Below are 19,475 nucleotides of genomic sequence, written 5' to 3' on the forward strand. Positions count from 1 at the left end.
GGAGTTGGCATGTTCTCCCTGTGTATTTCCTCCAGTTTCCTCCCCGCAACTGACTGTGGTGTTTTACAGTTCAGACCAATCTGGTACAGTAGCTCTGACTGTGGGGTTTTACAGTTCAAACACAGCCTCCGTCATAGGAGAGGATAAAGACTCTGTCGGGCAGCTGACCACATCTCCTCATCACACACAGATGACCAGATACACATTTCACACATGTTCAAGTTGAAGAAGTTTAATTTTAATGTACAGAATAATACAGGTACTTAAATGAATGTTCAATTCATCAAGACATTTACAGACATACAAATATACAGTACTATGTAAGAAAAAAGCATCAAGTCATGTATCATTTTAGACAAAAATAGAGGAATGTTGCTCAAGGTTATAAAATGCAGTTGTGCACACTATGAACCGGGATTTGATTGAATAAGCAATAGATTTTACAATGACGATGTGTATTGCGGTGGACAATAACAGAGAATGTGAAGTTGAACACCTTGTGAGAATGGTTCATGTTTAACATAGCTTTAACATTAGTTCAACATTAATAAAGTAGTCAAAACGTGGGCCAAAATAATAGCAACTTCACATTCACATAGCGTTAGTTGGGTGTTTAGGTAATATTAGATAACGTGCGTTAGCTAGCTAACGTTAGGTTAGTGCAGAACTAGCCCCCAGCTGCAATCCCGGAGCTAACGTTAGCTAACGTTAGCTCACCACTAAAGCAAATTACAGACGGAAAATAGGCCCTAATGTCCATAATAGTGAAGGTGCCCCGGCCCGGCCTAAGGTACTTACATTTTCACTGAAAGACATTTTTGGTTATTTTTCAACAAAGAATAATGAATGCCTAATACTAACTTATATAGGTTAATTAAACCAGAGAAAGAGCTTCTTCTTCTACTTTTTGGGGTTTTACGGCGGTCGGCCACCAACTGTGAGAAAGAGCTAGAAAAAAAAAACAGACTCTTATACTCTCACGTGCTCCACACGCATGCGCACTATGAAGCCCCGCCCAACAACACACAGTACAAGCCTCGACGCCCCGCCCCACGCACAGCAACACACAGTACAAGCCCCGAAGGCCCGCCTCACACACAGTACAAGCCCCGAAGCCCCGCCCAGATGTATGGGGCTGCGGCACTGCAGATTTATGCTACTCACCGCAGACCGGGGCCTGTACTGTGCGTCCGGGTCTGTACTGTGCGGTGCACTACTGCGCATGCGAGAAACAAAGTAACATATAATATAGGACACTAGAAACATAAAGTAACATACGGAAAATAGGACCTAATGTCCAAAATAGCTAAATAGGTACTTACATTTTCACTGAAAGACATCTTTGGTTATTTTTCTATTAAGAATAATGAATGCTTAAAGTAATACTATATAGGTTAATTAAACCAGAGCTATAGAGCTAGAAAAAAAAAACGGACTCTTATACTCTCACCTGCCTTCAACAAAGGCTCTTATAAGAGGCCACACACTCTGTCATGAGAGAGCTGTTCCTATTAGGTTTTTGGCTAATGTCTATATGCAAGAGAAAGTAATTTTTTGCAATGGGTGGGTTTAAATGTACATGTATTTGTTAGTGGTATCTAGAAATTTGGAGAGGGCCAAGACACAAAGTTGCCTCCTTGCCTACATCAGTGATCTCAGTCCTGCCCCTTCGATAGGAAATTTCACATTTTAGTTGTATAGCACTTACTCAAAAACCCTTTAGAAGAAATGGATTATAATCTAGTCATTCAATTATAAAAGCAGCACAATGTACAGACATATATACAGCCGTTTAAAGCCCAACAAAATTGTATTACTGCGTAGAATGTAGTGGAATCGTGTTCCAATTAACTGGACCACAACAAAAAGGCATCGTAACCCTAGTTATTTTACCTTGACAGGGCTTTCAGTTTGAGATGCGCGATGGATTCATTCGTGTTCGTCTTGTTAAGCCTGGGAAGAGAAGTAGGCTAATTATGAGAGATGGCTATTAGATCTGATAATATAGATATAGGATTAACCCCTGGCCGACTGGATCCTACAACTCTCATTTTCTGAAACTACATACTGTAGTTATCTTAAAAAATGTAAATACAAAGTAGAAGTACTCAGGTATAACATGTCCACTCTTACTACTATCTACTATCTATCTTCCATATACTAACTATCGACTATCTATTATCTATCTATTATCTATCTATTATCTATATAGATGTCTGTAGAAAATAAAAAGTTTACAGAAAATATTGGTTTGTGGTCCCAAATTAAACATGCATTTGACTATTAATTCTAAATGTGCCAAATAAAGTAGAGTCTGACTGACATAATGGCTTATCATATAATCAGGATTGACATATTTATTTATTTTGTGTGTGATTGTCACTTTTTGATTGATTCTATGGTTGTTACTGTTCCAAGAGGATAACGCTCCAAGAGTGTGTGTTGCCAGAAGTTATAGATGCTATTAAATAGTGCAGTTAAAGGCCCATAGCAAACAGCTGCTTGTGGAGCCAACTAGAGGCTCTCAACCCTGCTCTCACACACTGCTTTAACCCTGACTGACCCCTAACCCTGTTCTGTTTCCTGTGTCTGTGCACCACAGTCCCCTGACCTAACCCTGACACTCAACCTCCAACCCAAACCCTGACCTTTAACCTAACCAAAACCCTCACCTAAAACCTCCATTCGACTTCCAAAATCAGTACCTTCAAACTTCTTCCATTTGAAAGTCTATTGGGTCTCTTGTTCCACCTACTAGAGCACTTACTCCATCTGGTGGCGAAACCCAATCTGACAGGCAGCATCTATGGTACATGAAAAATGGGAAAACTGAAGAACAATACATATAGGGATGTGTTTATTTATTTGTGTGTGTAATAGATAATAACATGCACATATAGTGTAGCATTCAATGTATTTGATGAATGTTCTAATACTTGTGCTCATTGATATCTGTGTGTTGTGTTTGTGCCCCCGGCGGGAGTTGAACCAGGGACCTGGAGGACACTGGGGTGACGCTCTGGCTACCGGGCCACGAAAAGGTTTGCGTGTTACTGACGGTTGTTTATGAATCCAAGCGTCTGGTCTGAGGTGTTACTGTTTGCAATAATCCCCATCATGCATTGCACGTGTATACCCTAAATACATTAAATATAGAGTTAACTTTCAACAAACAGCGTTTCATTATACATATGTATAATTAATTACATGTTGACACAGCTTGTCAGATTGAGGTTAAATGGTGTCTGAACGAGCGACATGCAATAGTTACACTTAGTTGTATCTTGTCAAACCTAACTGAGAGTAGTAAGCTGGATAAGATAAGAAGATAAGATAAGATATTCCTTTATTGATCCCCTTGGGGAAATGCAGGTATCATAGCAGCATGGGGGAGGGGAGGTACAGGTAGTAAAAAGCAGTGTAAACAATATAACAAATCAATATGTTTAACATAATATAATTAACTCTGGACATGTGCATAATGGTCAACAAGGTGTGAGGTGAGGGTATGTATGCTCTCAGTTATATTTGCCCTACAATAATTACAATATATAATCTAATCCAATAATCTACTAATCTAATATATAGTCTGAAAAAAACGAAATGCTAAATATATGCAATATATAATCTAATAATCCAATCATCTAAATCTAATCTAATATATAATCGAAAAATGCTAAATATATGATCTGATGAAGTATACAGTTTTCACATAAGGTACGGTATGCATGAGGTAGTATATTGTCCTTTTAGGTTTAGTAGTTGGATGTCTGGCAGCAGTCCCTGCCCACTGTTGTGGAGCCTGATGGCCGCTGGCATGAAGGACTGGCCGAGGCGGTTAGTTGAGTGTCGGGGGGGTATGAGTCTGTGACTGAACATGCTTCTCATCTTGACTAGCTCGTCGTAGAGGGGGTGGGAGGGATTCTCCAGGATAGCAGCCAGCTTCCTTCTCATCCCTGTCTCTAGTCTGACCAGCTCGATTCCCACCACGGAGCTATCCTTCCTCACCAGCTTGTTCAGTTTGTTGGTGGGAGGGCACCCTCTCCAGCCTCAGGGAGAGGTTGAAGAGATGTAATACGGTGGCTCCGCTTCCTTAAGGTCTCCAGTTCACTTTGGTTTCTCTTCAGATTGTATAAATCTTTCGCCTTTTACTAAAGATTTCCGTGGAGAGGAACATTATGAGTATTAACCACTTTTTGATGCCCTGCTTCACGGCGGGGCTTCCTGAACATGTGAACAAATACAATTTATTTGACTCCGATTATTTTTACAACACTTTTTAAGTAATAGATTAGATTCAAATCTATTGACATCATAAATGCAAGTACAGTACAATGTAAAGAAGGCATCAAACTAGAGTGCAAATACAACAGTTAAATGCAATAGCAATATACAATGTACAGGTGATTAAACTCGCTATAAAATATACAAATATGTACTACTGACTAATAGTGCTAAGCAGATGTATGTACAGAGTTGTATCAATATGTACAGTGATACAGGTATAAATACACTGGTAGTAAGTCATACTGGCAAGCAGGGTAACCACTAAGAGTAGGTAAGGAATATGTACAGATATAGTAACTACAGGTATGTACACATTATTATAGCGGGGCAAACTGATGTCTCTGTGCTGTTGGTTGAGGTGGTGGGGTTGGTGTTCATGGGTGGAGGTGTGAAGAAGATGCTATGCTTAGTCACACCATAATAATAATAATATCTTAAATTTATATAGCGCCTTTCAGGAGACCCAAGGCGCTTAAGAACCATAATTCTCCATTTTCTTATATCTGGCAATCTGAACACCTAAACACAATCAATAAAGTACATCAATTATACCTCTCTGTGCGTTAGGTGGTTACAAGCCAGCCTAGTTTAGCACAAATGAGTGGGAGCGAATACCAGCTAGCCTAACTGTTGCCCAAAAACACCTCTTTAGAAAAATAATGAGACAGTAATGAGACAAAGTACCACCACTGCAGATATGCAAGTGTTAGCTGGGTACCTAGTTTTCAACGGCAGTCATTAGAGGCAAGATGTTAAGGGGAGACACTGCAGGTGAATAGGGTAAAAAAATTAACGAATAGATATCACAATGAAACTTCCCCAGTTGATTACTTATATTAAGACAAGACTTTTTTGTATTACAAGTTTTCTGAAATGGTATGTTTAAATATGCAAATGAGGCATGATCTACTTAAATATGCACTAATTTGCATATAATTCCAGGACAGAAATCTGAACATTGGATAAAGCCATTTTCAAAATTATAGTTTCATTTTGTTGACATATTAGAGTCAAAGGTTATTACAGAGGGGATTTTGGATATATCTTTTTATCACTCCATAAATCAGAATACTCCATTCAGTAAATTTTTATGGTAAAATTCCATATTTCGCCATGTTTTTAGGAATACAATTTGATATAAATCAGGGTATGAATGCGGTACTACCATGGATAACTAGATACTTAATTTCTGTGTAACTCTCCACTCTCAAAAACACTGCTTCTCTCTCACTGCACACACTCAACTCAGCTGCTCTCACACTGATGACCAGACGACCGCTCTACCTCCTGAGCCACTGGCGCCCCTACAAAATATAAGGAGTATAAGGAGATAGCTTACCAATAATGATGTATAAGGAGGGAGCTTTACCAATAATGATGTAGTAAGGAGGTAGCTTACCAATAAGGGCCTTAAATATGAACAAATATTGTTGCGCCTCTCCTCTCCAAAGCCAATATTTTACTGTAAACCAGTCACACATAATTCAATTCAATTTAAAGAACTGTATTAGTCCCGCAAGGGGCAATTTAAGGCATGAATATGGCAAACAGCTGCACTTATACACATCCAAGACAGAACCAGGGACAAGAGACATACTGTACATGACACTATTAACCTGTTTGTGTCTGGTATTAACCTGTTTGTGTCTGTCTGGTATTAACCTGTCTGTGTCTGGTATATTAACCTGTCTGTGTCTGTCTGGTATTAACCTGTCTGTGTGTGTCTGGTATATTAACCTGTCTGTGTCTGGTATATTAACCTGTCTGTGTCTGGTATTAACCTGTCTGTGTCTGGTATATTAACCTGTCTGTGTCTGGTATTAACCTGTCTGTGTCTGGTATTAACCTGTCTGTGTCTGTCTGGTATTAACCTGTCTGTGTCTGGTATATTAACCTGTCTGTGTTTCATCTTCCGCGCGAATTCACTGCAGTGATCATGACTGCAGTGTACATCCATCCCCAGGCGAACGTCGGCAGAGCGCTAGCGGAACTACACGACCATCTGAACGCGCACCAGATCAAGCATCCGGACGCAGCCATGATCGTAGCCGGGGACTTCAATCAGGCGAATATGAAGAAAGTCATGCCGTCTTTCTTCCAGCACATCGTCTGCTCCACAAGGGGAGGAAATACACTCGACCACTGTTACACCCCGTTCAGAGCCGGATACAAGGCTGTACCGGCTCCACCATTAGCGGGAGCAACAAACACGTCGGATCACGACTCCATCTTTCTTGTCCCAGCATATAAACAGAGATCACGTGACGCCGTCGTGTCACGTGATGTAAAAAAATGGGACGACCAATCAGAGGCCACGTTTCAGGACGCGCTGGATGATGCCGACTGGGGAATGTTCAGGAGGAGTAACAGTGACGTCAGCGATTTCACAGACGCTGTGGTGTCATTCATAACAACACTGGCTGATATTATCGTCCCCACAAAAAAGGCGAGGGTGTTCCCAAACCAGAAACCATGGGTGGACAGTACTATCAGAGCAGCCCTGAACTCTCGCACCACTGCTTATAACCGGGGCAGAGAGTCAGGAAACATGGAAGAGTACAAGACAACAGTCTACACTCTGCGCAAGGCTGTCAAACTTGCTAAGAGGACGTATGCCGACAAGATGGAGGCACAAATGGCACAGAATGACACAAGAGGATTATGGCAAGGACTGAGGGCTATAACTGACTACAAAGTCAGCGCCCCCTCAATGGGGAGCGACGACGCCTCCCTTGCGGACAAGCTCAACACCTTTTACGCTCGGTTTGGTGCAAACAGTGGCACTGCTAGCCCAACGGCTAGTGACGTCACTGGTGCGCCGGCTGCTGTGGAAGGGGGGGGCATCCGCGGGGGGGCGGGGACGCTCTCTCATTGACGGTACACAGTGTGAGAAGAGCATTTATGCAGGTGAACACCAGGAAGGCTGCTGGCCCAGATGGAATAACAGGACGCATACTTAAGTCCTGTGCCAACCAGCTAGCCCCTGTGTTCACCGCAATATTTAATCAATCCCTGGCGGAGTCGGTGGTCCCTGCCTGCTTCAAGATGTCTACCATCATCCCTGTACCGAAGAAACCCTCCCCAACATGTCCAAATGACTACAGACCGGTGGCACTCACCTCTGTGGTCATGAAATGTTTTGAGAGGCTGGTCAAGGACCACATTTGTGCCTCCCTCCCCAGTGATATGGACCCTATGCAATTTGCATACAGGACAAACAGGTCCACTGACGACGCGGTCTCCCAGGTACTGCACAGCACCCTCTCCCACCTTGACCGTCAGAAGGGGGGCTATGTAAGACTGTTGTTCATTGACTACAGCTCAGCGTTCAACACCATAGTCCCCACCAGACTGGTGGACAAGCTGATCGAGCTGGGTCTGAGCTCCGCCCTGAGCGCCTGGGTACTGGACTTTCTGAGTGAAAGACCCCAGGCGGTCAGGGTGGGGGGTCAGACCTCCAACACCATCACCCTGAGCATCGGGTCCCCCCAGGGCTGTGTTCTAAGCCCCCTGCTGTACTCACTCTACACACACGACTGTGTGGCCAAGTTCAGCTCCAACTCCATAGTGAAGTTCGCCGACGACACGGTGGTGGTGGGGCTGATCTCGGACAACGACGAGAAGGCCTACCGGGAGGAGGTTGAGGTACTGGAACGCTGGTGCCAGGACAACAGCCTGCTCCTGAACATTGGTAAAACCAAGGAGCTGATCGTGGATTATAGGAGAGGACAGCAGGAGACACACACACCACTGATGATTAACGGGGCTACCGTGGACAGGGTGAGCAGCTTTAAGTACCTGGGGGTCCACATCTCAGAGGATCTGACATGGTCAACACACATAGACACAGTAGTAAAGAAGGTGAAACAGCGCCTCTACCACCTGAGACAGTTAAGGAAGTTCAGAGTATCGGGGAAGATACTCCAGTCCTTCTACTCAGGAGCTGTAGAGAGCATCTTGACCGGAAACATCACTGCCTGGTATGGAAACAGCACGGCACAAGACAAGAAGGCCCTACAGAGAGTGGTGCGCTCAGCCGAGCGTACCACGGGTATTGCACTACCTCCCATGCAGGTTCTATACAACAAGAGGTGCAAATCCAGAGCCTGCAGGATAATGAAAGACCCTCACCACCCCAATAACAGTCTGTTCCAGCTGCTGAGGTCAGGCAGACGCCTGCGAACCCCAGCTACTAGGACAGAGCGGCTTAGGCTCAGCTTCTTCCCCCAGGCCATCAGTCCTGAACAATGAACATTGAGTACCACTGTAACACTTTAGCATGAGCGGGCACACACTCAGGCCGCACGCACCCTCACTTATTGCCAAAAGGAAAGGCCACTTTAAATTAGTATTAGCAACAGTAACAAGTCAAGTCAAGTCAAGTCAAGAGTTTTAATTGTCACGGCATACAGGTATACAATGAAATGCGGGTGGTCTTGCCCGCAACGATGTGCAATACAGTGGTACATATAATAGAATCAAAAGAAGAAACAACATTGTGCAGTAACAGATAGCAGGTAACATGGAGTGACATCTCGGTATCTGTACATAGTTATTTACAGCGCATGTGTGACATGCTAGTTAGCTTTGGTAGTGCAATACACTGTTCCTGTTATTCTAATTTAAAGTGTCCTTTCCTTTGGCCATAAGTGTGCGTGTGTGCGACATGAGTGTGTGCCCGCTCATGTTAAAGTGTTAAGTGGCTGCTCGTGTGTGAGCGTGCACAGTGTACGTGTCGTGTGTGTGTTCATGTGTGCTTGTGTGTGGACAGTTCAATGTTCTGAGCACTCAATGTACATTGTTCATGGCTCTGATGGCCTGGGGGAAGAAGCTGAGCCTAAGCCGCTCTGTCCTAGTAGCTGGGATTTGCAGGCGTCTGCCTGACCTCAGCAGCTGAAACAGGCTGTTATTGGGGTGGTGAGGGTCTTTCATTATCCTGCAGGCTCTGGATTTGCACCTCTTGTTGTATAGAACCTGCAGGGGGGGTAGTGCAATACCCGTGGTACGCTCGGCTGAGCGCACCACTTTCTGTAGGGCCTTCTTGTCCTGTGCCGTGCTGTTTCCATACCAGGCAGTGATGTTTCCGGTCAGGATGCTCTCTACAGCTCCTGAGTAGAAGGACTGGAGTATCTTCCCCGATACTCTGAACTTCCTTAACTGTCTCAGGTGGTAGAGACGCTGTTTCGCCTTCTTTACTACTGTGCCTATGTGTGTTGACCATGTCAGGTCCTCTGAGATGTGGACCCCCATCTCAGTGTATTGCACTACTATTACTACTACTGTTAACTGTCAACTGTTACCCGTCATTGCACAAATTTATTGTTACCTGCTACCTGTTATTGCACAATTTTATTGCACACATTTTTTGTATTGGATTCTATTATATGTTATATGTTGTACCAATTGCACATCGTTGCGGGCAAGACCACCCGCATTTCATTGTATATCCGTATGCCGTGACAAATAAAACTCGTATTGTATTAACCTGTCTGTGTCTGTCTGGTATTAACCTGTCTGTGTCTGGTATATTAACCTGTCTGTGTCTGGTATTAACCTGTCTGTGTCTGGTATTAACCTGTCTGTGTCTGGTATTAACCTGTCTGTGTCTGGTATTAACCTGTCTGGTATTAACCTGTGTGTGTCTGGTATTAACCTGTCTGGTATTAACCTGTGTGTGTCTGGTATTAACCTGTCTGTGTCTGGTATTAACCTGTGTGTGTCTGGTATTAACCTGTGTGTGTCTGGTATTAACCTGTGTGTGTCTGGTATTAACCTGTGTGTGTGTCTGGTATTAACCTGTGTGTGTGTCTGGTATTAACCTGTCTGGTATTAACCTGTGTGTGTCTGGTATTAACCTGTCGTTGTCTGGTATTAACCTGTCTGTGTCTGGTATTAACCTGTCTGTGTCTGGTATTAACCTGTCGTTGTCTGGTATTCAGAAAACACATCACTTCCTGTTTACTCTGCATTCTCTTCAGAAAACACTTCACTTCCGATTAACTTTTTTGTGTGTATTGCTGCTATATATTTTATAGTGTATTGCTGCTACTTATTTGTACATTTCTCATGGTTTTATATGTCCTTTCTTTACGTTTGGGGACAACGTATGGAAATGAGCCTTGTGCTATGTCCGGCAATTTTGTGTTCATTAATATTTAGCATTGTCTCGTCCAAATAAACAAATACAATTTTAATAAAATAAATAAAAAACATTGCTTCCTGTGCATTCTCTTCAGAAAACACATCACTTCTTGTTTACTGTGCATCTCATTCAGAAAACACATCACTTCCTGTTTAATGTGCATCTTCTTCAGAAAACACATCACTTCCTGTTTACTGTGCATTCTCTTCAGAAAACACTTCACTTCCTGTTTACTGTGCATCTTCTTCAATAAACACTTCACTTCCTGTTTACTGTGCATCTTCTTCAGAAAACACTTCACTTCCTGTTTACTGTGCATCTTCAGAAAATACATCGCTTCCTGTTTAATTTTCTTCAGAAATGTAAGTCAAGTCCCTTAATAATACATATTGTTACATCACAAAGGGACATAATAATAATGCACAAATGATTCGTCAATATCTTGATGCTCAGAGACAATACTAAACTGCCGTTATGATGTACTCTTGTTGCTATAACTAGAGTACTTTGATGGAAAATGTGTCTAACATGACAGACGTCCATAATTACTGTAATTTTCTGTTAACCTGTCTGTCCAGTACTTTGTGAGTCACCCCCTCCTCAGTTACTGCACCATGTGAAGACGTATCGGAATCTGTGTTTAAAAGCCAGTATATTAAGTGAAGACATGACATGAATCTCTGTTTAAAAGCCAGTATATAATGTGTCATGACATGTTATCTGTGTTTAAAAGCCAGTATATAAAGTGAAGACATGACATGAATCTGTGTTTAAAAACCAATATATAAAGTGTCATGACATGCATCTGTGTTTAAAAGCCAGTATATAAAGTGGCATGACATGAATGTCTGTTTAAAAGACAGTATATAAAGTGTCATAATATGAATCTGTGTTTAAAAGACAGTATATAATGTGAAGACGACATGAATCTCTGTCTAAAAGACAGTATATAAATGTCATGACATGAATCTGTGTTTAAAAGCCAGTATATAAAGTGTCATGACATGGAATCTGTATTTAAAAGCCAGTATATAAAGTGAAGACATTACATTAATCTGTGAATCTGAGGAATCAGACAAAGTCTTACCTTTCCTCTCATTCCCTATTGGATGTTTTTTTAACATCAATATTTCAGTTGGCAGATTCCACACAGATAAAAACAAAACAAACAAAAAGTTGTATCAGAATTGCATGGTTTAAAACACACAATAGATTATTCCAAGTATCTCTCGTAATGTTTTATTTTATTATTATTATTTTTTAGAAGAAAAAAATTATTGTAGGAGTGCTATGTTATTGGAGGATTGCAACAGAAGCAGAGAGTCATGGTCTCTACAGGTAAGAGTGGGTTAACTCAGAACTATTGTGTAATGCTGTTGTCATGCCAAAACCTCGTGAATATGAATAAAAATATGGCCCTTTCGTGACCCTATAACCCATGAAATGCATTCAGAACCTAATGTAGAATATAAAAAAACAATTCTTCAAAAAATAAACTGGCATGTGAAAACAATGGTGTTTTTCTTGAAAACCTAAGAAACTGAGCTTTTGGAGATGCACGGTTTTGGCTCACCTTTTGACAGCAGCAAGCAAGAGGAATGCAAACTTAAACTTCATTCCTAAAATGTCAAGCTGCTTTAGCTAAAGGTTGTCTCTGTCTCAAGTGCTTAATTAGAGGCTTGTTGGCTTAAACTGGCCCCTTTTGGATGTTACATTTACCATTCTCTATTCGCCATCTCATAGCAAACTAGTCAGACTCTCTACTTCTAGGCCACCTGCCATAAACCTAATTCAATATCTATTCAATGTGCATGAAACAAAATGTGTTCATAATGAGTTCAGTGTTACTGTATCATCAATTCACATTGTCAATCCAAGTAGTATGTACTGTATATGAAGAACCAAGCTATCCAAGACGCTGGCTGTATTGTATTGTTCGTGTTTATTTCTAGAGTAAATTATGACGGACATGATCGTCAACATCTCAATAAACTGAAAGGCATTTCCATAAACATTCCATTAAAATATATTTGAGGAATTAGATATGAGATCTGGATCCTGTCCATTTCTACATACGGCTCTGACAAGCATATTGTGTCGATGCAACATGTAATGTAATGCTTTTCTACTAATGTTGATAAAACATGTTCTCTTGTTGTAGGCAATGCTACTTCATCTCCAGTATATCACCTGTGTGGCATTCCCCAAGGGTCCGTTTTGCAGATGACACATAGATGTATGTAAATGTAACAGGAAGACCTTAACCATGTCTGTGAGACAGAATCGTCTTTTTAAGTCTTAAGTGCCTATTCATTTTAAATAGATTTTTACAAATATGGGGCCATATTCACAAACATTCTGAGAATATTCTGAGATACCTCCCGAGGAGTTTTAGTTTATTAGTGATTTACAAAAGTGCCCAGAGCAAATCTGAGTATGGAATGAGTATAAAAAAAATATATATATTTTGAAAGGGTGTAGTTGCTATAGGTGTGACAATGACTTTCAGCCACTGTCATTGGTTGATGCATTTTCACTAGACTGGGTCACTAGTATCTACAGATATGCAAAATAGGTACTTTTAGTGCTTTGTGACCTTTAACCCCCCCCCCCCCCCTGTCAGCCTGAGGCCCTCAGAATGCCCCCTTCCTGGATGTTCTAGGAGACAAGAGGCCTTTGCCGTCCGGGGCCCTATAGGCTTGGGGGTCAGGCCGTTTGGGGCCTTTAGGCTTTGGAAGGCTGTGAGAAAGGCCATGGCTCAGACTCAACCGTCACCTCTCCTTCACCCCTCTTTCACCTCTCCTTCCTATAAATATTGATGAAAAGGATTTTCTACGTGGTGTTTTATTTCCTTGGATATTCTTATTCTACTCTATTTGGTTAAGTTTCATTTGTTGTTGTTGGGTATTTTGTTGTTTGTTTTGCAGTTGCACTCCTCTACTGACAACGAATAATGCAGGAATAATTACTTTATAGACAATGTTTCTTGGCTATATTGATATTTTACATGGAAATTAGTTTTGCATTATGAACCAAAATAATGTACTTTACAGTAGGTGTCTAGTAACACAAGTTCCATGATTTATTGTATTCTTTATGGAGTTATACTTTCATGTTTAATTGATTGATTGATTGATTGATTGATTGATTGATTGATTGATTGATTGATTGATTGATTGAAAACGTTATTAACAGATTGCAGAATGGGTACAATACAGTACAGCTCAATACAAACAATTGTTAAGAGGATGCAGACCAGAAAAATACTTTTGTCTTGTTTACATCAGGGTCCCCCATTTTCAATTCATCAAGATATTTATAACATACATGACATACTGTGAGAAGTTGGTCTAGAACACAGCCCAATTGCTGAACACACAGGAGAGGAGAATGGAGCGTTTCAAGGGGTTTTAATTGTACAAGCAGTTCAACAGGAATTGGGGGGGGGGGAATAGAACGGGGTTATTGTTCTTGGGGCTGCAGCTGCGGCAGCGAGAGAGCAAGTGGTCCTCTTCGGGGATAGGGAACGTCCAGGCAGGACGGCTCACAGGAACGGGGGTCCTGGGGCACAGAAGAAACGGGTTAGAGCAAGGCAATACAAGGGTAGGTTTCAGCAGAGCTTTAGTCAGAGACGTCGTACCTGGTTGTGGTGTTTAACACCACGACGACTTCTGGTCAGCGCCGTGGGGTAGAAGTAGGCACCTCGTCAAGGATAGGATACAGCTGTGAGGAGTGAGGTGCCTGACAGCGTGTGAATCAGGGGGATGAGGTGCAGCTGGGCTAGGTGGCGTGAAGTGAAGTGATGCTGGTCGTATAAGGGTGAATGGAGAAAGAGAGGAGGAGGAGGAGTGCGTGGTGGATGGAGAGGGGGATGAAGAGGAGTGTGTGGTGAACGTGAGGGGAAAAGGAGGGGGAGTGAAGTATGCTCGTGCTGTGACTATGACACATACAGATATACAGTACTGTTTCATCAAGACATTTATGATATACAAGACATATACACAATATACAGTACTGTTTAAGAGAAAGAGATCTTAAAAGAAAAATATATACATTCGAAGGGGAAGAAACTGTACATTGGAGGGGGTTGGGTGGGTGGGTGGGGGTTTGGACATTTACCGGGCCAGTTTCTAATTGCAGCCACCCGTAGGTGCTCTTTGAGAGTGGTTTTGAAGGAGGGTAGGGATTCAAATGATTTTACGGCTGTGGGTAGGGTGTTCCACATTGTTGTGGCATAATTGCAAAATGTGTTTATTCCCTTGTTTGAGCCGAATCTGGGTTGAACATGATTTGTGGAACTCCCTCTGGTGTTGTGGTCGTGGAATTCACTGACCTTTGGGAAGTATTTCGACATGTACATGGGTATCTTAGTGGTGTAGTGTATCTTGTAGACCAGGCCCATTGCATGTTGCTGTACTCTGTCGTCTACTCTAAGCCATCCTCAGGGCCGCCTGGGAGAAATGCGAGGCCCTGTGCGAGATTTAACGCGAGCCCCCCCCACCCCCCCCCCCCCCCCCCCCCCCCCCCCCCCCCCCCCATATATATTCTTTTTTTGTTTTGTTTTTTTCATACAGTCAACATATTCTTAAATAATAGCGCTGCCCGAGGCGGGGCATGATACAGTCAACATATAGCAAAAGAGAGAGCGAGAGAGAGCTCCCGTTCTACAGTCAATATACAGTGTACAGAGAGAGAGAGAGAGAGAGAGAGAGAGAGAGAGAGAGAGACACATTGAAATGCTATTTGGCCCTAAACAGAGAGTACACAGTGGCAGAATACCTGAGCACTGTGACTGAAGATCCTTGACTATACAGACTCAGCGAGCACAGCCTAGCCATCGAGAAAGGCCGCCATAGGCAGACTGTGTGTGTTAGAAAGAGAGAGAGAGAGAGAGCATGTGTGTTAGAGAGAGAGCATGTATGAGAGAGAGAGAGAGAGAGCATGTGTGTGTGTGTTAGAGAGAGAGCATGTATGAGAGATCCAAAAGGACAAAGATCAACACTTAAATCCAAGAGAGAGAGAGAGAGAGAGAGAGAGAGAGAGAGAGAGAGAGAGAGAGAGAGACACATTGGAAAGAAATTGAAATGCTATTTGGCCCTAAACAGAGAGTACACAGTGGCAGAATACCTGAGCACTGTGACTGAAGATCCTTGACTATACAGACTCAGCGAGCACAGCCTAGCCATCGAGAAAGGCCGCCATAGGCAGACTGTGTGTGTTAGAAAGAGAGAGAGAGAGAGAGAGAGAGAGAGCATGTGTGTTAGAGAGAGAGCATGTATGAGAGAGAGAGAGAGAGAGAGAGAGAGAGCATGTGTGTGTGTTAGAGAGAGAGCATGTATGAGAGATCCAAAAGGACAAAGATCAACACTTAAATCCAAAGAGAAGAGGGTCTATACCAGAGAAACCAAAGCAGCAAGGAGCTAATGGCCGACATCAGCTAAATAGGCTAGCCAGGTACTGTGACACACACAGCTTTGGCCAACGGCCCAACGCTACCCAAGCTACACAAACGACCAAGACATTCACACACAGCACATGTCGTATCTCCAAATGTTGTGAAGTAGCATATGTTTTGCCTGGAAAAAATCATCGTTATTAACAAAACATTCGGGAGGGGAAGGAAGGAAGAGTGGGGTAATGTCATGACATTTTCATTAATCTTACCTGCACCAAGGAACGCAGGGCGAAAGGCCGTAACACAGGTCTCCACGTTGACGAAAGGCCTCTCGCTGTCGGGACAAAAATAAGCTGCTGCCAGAGCCTTGTCATGGTGCAGGCCCGACTACATCTTCTGTCAAAGATGATGTCGTAGTCAGAGTGCCAGAACCCCCTGCTATTCTCACGGCTAATGTCAATGGTCGTAGCACAAGCTAACAGCTAACTCAAGGCTAACTGATAGCATCAAACGAACGTTCCCAGCCGAGCGCAGCCGGCAGTTAACGTCGAAGCTAAACAGCTAACTGGCTAACAGTTAGCTCAACCAGGCTATCGCTAACCATTAGCTAACGCAGAAGCAAGCTATGCGGCTACATACAGCCAGGTGCTGACACCAGGCACACACCGTTAGCTACTAGTAGTAATATTAGCTAGTCGGCCAGTTTAGCTCCAGAGAGTGAGAGAGAGAGAGAGAGAGAGAGAGAGAGCGATGTCCACGGCGGGAATTGAATAGAGTTAATAGAATAGGTTAAAAACTCACCAAACGTCCAAGAGGATGGAGACAACCGCGTGGAGTTGACGAAGTTCATCTGCCAAACGACCCTCTTCATCCTTGGCTGCAGGTTAGCTAACGCTAGATAGCCTTTAGCTAAGCTAGCTACTAGCCGACATCATCATGGGCCATGGCCTATATCCCGACTGCATCATGACAAGGCTCCGGCCATTTGTCCCGCCTTTCGTCAACGTTCCTTGGTGACTGACCGACTGATAATGACCGACCTTGGCTGGCATAACTAAGCATAATAGTCAAAAGCTGCACGTGCGAAATATTCAAACGCAGCTGATTCTTCTTCTTCTTCTTCTTCTTCGTTTAAGTTCCCGGCGGCGTACTATGATGTAAGTAACCACTCCCTTCGTTGAAACCAATGCCTGCTGCAGAGCACCAGAGCTCCAATAGTGACCCAGGTGCAGACCCAGGAACAAGTCAGACACATTCTACAAACGTGTCTAATGTGAAATATATAAGCATATAAGCAAAACTAGATTTTAGGTATGTGATGAAAAAGGGCCTCGCGGGAAGGGGGGCCTCGCAAAAAAATAAAAAAAAATAAAAAAAATAGAAAATATATAAAAAAACAATAAAAATAATAAATAAAAAAAAAAAAAAAAAAAAAAAAAAAATTTGCGAGGCCCCCCTTCCCGCGAGGCCCTGTGCGACCGCACTGCTCGCACACCCCCTGAGGCGGCCCTGGCCATCCTATAGGTTGTCAAAGTGGGCAGGGGTAAGGTGGGCTTTAGGAGTATAAGGTCAAGCAGTAGTCTGACCAGTTTGTTTTGTGATGTTTGTAGTCTTGTTTTTAGGGCCTTTGAGGTGTTTTGGTACTATGAGGTGCATGCATAGTCGTAGTACTCTTGAATGAGTAGTCCTGTTAAGAGTCTTCAAGGTATTCTTGTTTACCAGAGAGGGGATCCGGTACTAGAATCTTGTTCGTTGGTTGACTTTTTTTTATTACATTGGTTGCCATTTTGTCACAGGAAAGATTTGTCTCTAGGATGGAACCCAGTTAGGTAATTTAATATTTCCTTGTGACAATATTGTCAACCACTGTAACAGAGAAGCCGTTGGCCTTACAAATCCAAATAGGATGGACTCTGACAAGCTGATGACATGTCATTTGCATAAATTAGCAACAGTAACGGTCCTAGTATGCTTCCTTGTGGAACACCACAGCTCACTGGGAGGGGGGCGGACAGTGTACCGTTCACCTCCACCATCTGTTCTCTCCCCTCCAGGTAGGATTGCATCCAGCTCACTGATGAACTATCAAAACCAATTGCTTTTAGCTTGTCAATCAGAATTGAGTGATTGACAGTGTCGAAAGCCTTTTGGAGGTCCAGCATGATCATGCCGCAGTATTTGCCTGTGTCCACCTCTTGTTTGATGTGGTCGTTCAAATAGAGAAGGCATGTGTCAGTGGAATGGGATGTTCTGAAGCCAGATTGGAATTCGTAGATTAGATTTCGACCTCTTCGTAGAAAAATGTTTCCATAACTTTCGAGATGGAGGTAAGAATAGAAACAGGGCGGTAGTTGCCTGTGTCTAATTTGCTGCCTTTTTTGTGCAGGAGGGTCACTCTCGCAATTTTGAAGTCCTTGGGGACGTGTCCCTGTTTTATGGAGAGGTTTATTATGTGTGTGATGACTGGGGTGATGGTGGCTGCTGAGTCTCTGAGGAATTTGGAGGGGATATTGTCGTGGCCAGTGGCCTTGTTAGGTTGGAGGCCGCTCAGTGACATTGCTGATCTCGGGGGTGGGGCAGTCCTTTGTACTTCTGGCAGTGGGAGGCGGTAGCAAATATTCCAAAAGGTTCTCAAGACATTAATAATACCGTACACGTTGAAGCTGACATGCGGCACTATTAGATACGGGCCGGCCATTCAAGCTACAGGTGTCATACAGTATCAAGTGATTTGTCATCATCGTTGTTCCACAACCGTGAGCCACTGATGTCATTAAATAGTAAAATGGTGGATTTACATAACAGCTTTTATCCAAAGCGCTTTACAATTGTTTGACCCGTTCACTCACACAGCGATGGCGGAGGCGACCATGCAAGGTGCCAACCTGCTCATCGGGAGCAGTCAGGGGTTAAGTGTCTTGCTCAAGGACACTTCGATGCGCTGCTCGGGAGGAGCGGGATTCGAACAGGGAACCTTCTGGCCACCCAGACTACTAATAAAATAATAATAATTCATTTATTTTGTATAGCGCTTTTCAAGGACCCAAAGTCGCTGACAATAGGCATAAAAAAAGAAAACAAAGAAAACAAAGAAACAAAACCAGAGGGAAACGGAGGACAATAAGAAAACACAGGAAACATAAAACCACAAGTAACGGATAACAAATGCGGGAGTGAGTAGGGGAGACAGTCGGGAGGAGAGTAAGGGAAAACCAAGGAGAGGAGAGAACGTGGGGCAGGGGGAAATGGTGGCGAGTTGGAGGAGGGTGGTTATGGGTAAGGAAGGTTAAAGTATTCTGTACTTCTGTATGACAACTATTAAAGAACTTGAACTTGAATGCTTGGTAGGTTTTGAGTCTGGATTTGAAGGTGGAGAGTGAGGGAGAGTCTCTGATGGTCTGAGGGAGGGAGTTCCAGAGTCGGGGTGCAGCTCGTGAGAATGCCCGGTCACCGAAACGTTTGAGTTTGGATGACGGGACAGTGAGGGAAAGGGTGGAAGAGGACCGGAGGGAACAGGTGGGGCGGTAGGGGAGAAGGAGGTCAGTCAGGTAGGGGGGGGCCAGGCTGTGGAGGGCCTTGAAGGTGAGGAGTAATGTTTTGAAGTTAATGCGTATACCTCCAGAGCCACTAAAGGCCTAGAATTGAAACCGG

This window comes from Notolepis coatsorum, assembly GCF_963971535.1.
Source record: "Notolepis coatsorum genome assembly, chromosome: 14".
NCBI classification, from domain to species: domain Eukaryota; kingdom Metazoa; phylum Chordata; class Actinopteri; order Aulopiformes; family Paralepididae; genus Notolepis; species Notolepis coatsorum.